The sequence below is a fragment of the Pieris brassicae genome, chromosome 4 (assembly GCF_905147105.1).
Source record: "Pieris brassicae chromosome 4, ilPieBrab1.1, whole genome shotgun sequence".
In the NCBI taxonomy this organism is placed as follows: Eukaryota; Metazoa; Arthropoda; class Insecta; order Lepidoptera; family Pieridae; genus Pieris; species Pieris brassicae.
This window is the reverse complement of record NC_059668.1, coordinates 18,460,923-18,464,895: the sequence shown is the minus strand read 5'-3', so window position 1 is coordinate 18,464,895 and position 3,973 is coordinate 18,460,923. Positions and strand designations below refer to the sequence as shown.

Genomic DNA, 3,973 nt, shown 5'->3' with positions numbered 1-3,973 from the left:
TTGATAATATCTTGTGATAACCATTTTAGGCGCCCATTTGAGGCTATTAGCGATCCATTAAATAAGAAATTATATTAAATCCAGCCTACATTCCGTCGATATTCGTAAAGATAAGGTCATTACGTCCAGGTCACTTTTGCCACATAATTATGGCCCCTGCGTTTATGGACCTTAACTGTTAATTAAGCAATTTGGTATACTGTGTTTTTATTCGATATTTGAATCAGCGAAACGATTTTCGCTGTTAAGAAATTTCAGTATTGCTTGGAGAGTATGTCCATCTCTCATGGGTCTGGAACAAACGGTTTAAGTATGGATGGCGAGGTGATGTATACAGAACTAGATATAGAGATATCAGACCATTTAATTTTGAGTATTGCGCTAATTTGTACATTGTACTAATTTATTCAAATGTCTCAACCATGTAAACCTATATCTTTGTAATAAGTCTCGGATTTTTAGGGAGGTGGAAAATATCAACATCCTCGTAATTAGTATTATAGTTCTATTATAGAACTTTTTTCTAACCCGAATAGAGGCTTCCAGAAAATGTTAATAGTGAATCCTTTTAAAAGCATCATAATAACTATAAATTACGCAGAAAAACATCAGTTAACATGAGTAATAGTAGCAAAAATATTTCTAAATACATAAAACAATTAAATTGGACAATAGTCGCCTCAACCATAACTAATTAAGTGCTTGGAGATAGATCTTTTTTTTTAATAGACAGAACAGTGCGCAAACGGGCAGGTCGCTCCTCTGATGTTCAGTGATACCGCCGCCCTTGGGCGCCCGTAATGCCAGAGGGTCGCAAATGCGTTGCCGGCTTTTACGTATACAACAACTAAATAGACTACAAGAAATTATACTTAAAAAATGGGATTGTTTTTTGCTTGAGGGGTCTCAAAACGACACCTCGGCTGTATTCCGGAGTGCTGTATTATTTAATCTATCTTTAATAATAATAATAGAAAATAGTAAAAACCATTCATGTATGAGTTGTGTGTCTGTATGGTGTATATACCATTACGGGTAGGTATACTCCTCACAATGTTCTCCTTGTACTATTTATATAACAATGAATTTACATATATATTTGTAAAATTATGACCTTATCAAGTGTTTATTTCACTAATGTTTGGATGAAATCTAGCTCCGTGTATGAATTTTACTTGACACCTCATTTAAGTCTTATCAGCCACTAACCTACACAATTTACATTCAAAATATCATTAATGTCAGCTCACTTCGAGACTTCTGCTTTGTGTAAAGTGCATTGATAATAATCTCGGCTATTCTGGTTGAGTGAGATGCAAATAAGATCTGTGATGTGTGGAAGAGTGATAGACAATGTTGAATAGAAACATCAAAATTTTACAGCGTTTTTAATGCGCGCGCCGATGTGTTTACACTGGCTTTGTGTTCTGTGTAGGTGTTGATTGTTTATGTTATATTGAAATTAATAATTAAAAGAAACTATAAAAAATTGTATTTTAAATTAATGTTAATAATAATTATTTTTTAAGTAAAAGCAATGGATCACAAAAACATTACAGAATAATATTTTATACAATGTACTTGCAAAATGTACTGCATTTTCACCAACATATAGTGAGCACTGCTGGTGTAGTGGTATCATGCAAGATTCCCATTCTTGCGACCCGGGTTCGATTCCCGGGCAGTGCAGTGATTTTTTAATTTTTATCTATAAACCTTGACAACAATTAGGACTCCTTTTTTGTTATTTTACCATTTACAGTTTTTTGTTAACACTTTTATTTTGTACGTGAATTATTATTTTAATCTTAATTACGAAAATCGCGGTAGGTAGGTGTGGGAACTAAATGGTTTTGAGCGCTAAAATTCCTGACGAGCCGAAACGCAAAGCCATGGGAACAAAACAAATTAGGCTAATTTTATACTTTGTCGTATTTTCTGACTCATTTGTTAGTAACAGATTTAATAAATTTTATACACACATATTTTCCTCACTATAAGAAGCTATTGAGAATTAGTCATGCGTCAAACATTAGTGAGTAGTTGCGTTGATCATTTGTATTCAAATAATGTACTTTTTGTACCTATCGCGTTCAATTATTAAGAGGCATCACGTGCGCTAACCTTAAAGAAACTTTATATTAAAAAATACTTGTCTTGTCTACTTGACATATGTGAATTTCTTCTTTAGAAAAGTTAATAAATATATAAGCAGCGTTGAAAAATCTTGATTCATGCTTTAACTGCTTGATGTTCGAGCATTTTTCTCCTGAATATACTTATTAAAGAAAGCCAGTAGAGCTGCAATACAAATAAACAATAACAGTTGTACAGAAAACACTAAGCTGGCAACTAATAATCTAGGTTATTATTGAAATTATTAATACTAAATCATAATTTATAGTGAAATCTACTTCTTGCGAAACATAATGATTTCTTAAATATTGTATCGTAACAATTGATTGGTAAATTTTCTAAATAGCTTAATTTGCAGTTATTAGTTATAGCGCCATCTATCGGGCGTGAAGTGATTAACAACTTGAAAGTAAAACAAACGCATTGTATTGAACCTTTAGATTTCAAGTAGAATAAAACACATGTAAACTTAGTATAATTTTAGGGCTAGGTTCAACCCCGGAATTAAAATCAATTAAACATAAACAATTATAAACTAATTACATAAACTTTTATTAGCAAGCTCATAAAATATTAATGTTATTTTGTGTTAGGTTATTAAGAATGTGTCGACTCCATTTTAATAGGCTTAATAATGCAAGGACGAAAGAATGAGGGAGATGTTCCAGGTCATTAAAAATACATTTCTTTAATAGCCTGGACCAAAGCGTGGCCGGATCATGGTTTAGAAGGAAGATTATGATCTTGATATTATTTATTTATTGAAGTTTACCACAACATACATAATATTATATCTACGATATATGTTACAAGCTCTTTTATATAAAATGTATGACAATGTTGGTATAATTTAACTTGAAATTATTTTAAGTAGAAATAAAAATAAATTTTGTAGTAGCAATTTGTTTTTGATTTTTTGATAATATTATACACTTAATTTGTAACAGTATCTTTTCATTTACCTTTAAATATAATATATAGGTAGGGCATTTGTTCAAACTTTGCTGATTTGTACGAAGTATGTACTACGATGTATTTACTTACATTAATTTTACATATTTGTATAAGCTTATATTATTTCCATGCATACGTCTCGCATTCATAAGTCGTAAGATTGAACGTGAGAAAACTTCTAATAGAATTAGAAGCTTCTAATACGTTGTACATAATCTACAATCATGCGAAACTAGTTACATACAATTATAGATCAAAATTATATAAACTATTAAAAATAGTAGAACCTTTTTTAAATGTAATTTCCTAATCTCGCCGACGCTGTGGTGCAGGATCATATGGAACATAATTTGGTTACTTCCATCCTAATCATCAATCTATCTCGTTCATGAGTACGTCACACAAAAAAGTAAATCTAGCGATAAAATTACAGTGTTCAATTATGAGTTTGGTGTAACTTTCCTTCCTGTTCCTTGAAGTCGTAGCTTGGAGTCCTGTCTATCTGATTTTTTAACATTAGCTCAGGAAAACATCGTGAGGAAACTGACTTGTCTTAGACCTAAAATCTCGACAACGTGTGTCAGGCACAGAAGGCTGATGACCTATTTGTCTATTATATTGACAAACGATCATGAAACAACAACACAAAGCTGAGGCCCAGATCTAACAAGGCTTAAGAACCTGGTTAAATCGTGTAAATAGAGATACATCATTGCATACTTATATTTCTGATTAATAAGTCTTATCCACACTAATATGAGCCATAACTGAACAATAACCAATAAATATTTATAGCTATGTCAAATGAGTATTTAAAACCACTAATTATTTTCACAATTCGGTCACCGGCAAATCAACAATATTGTTCCGTTTTCACTTGACT

The 3,973-nt window shown here is 31.6% G+C and overlaps 1 non-coding gene across 1 annotated transcript; it reads left to right on the top strand.

The window, feature by feature from the left end:
* Window positions 1–1,618: 1,618 nt before the first annotated feature.
* Window positions 1,619–1,689, top strand: Trnag-ccc. The gene has a single exon. It is a non-coding gene; the product is annotated as a tRNA-Gly (tRNA).
* The last annotated feature ends 2,284 nt before the right edge of the window (window positions 1,690–3,973 follow it).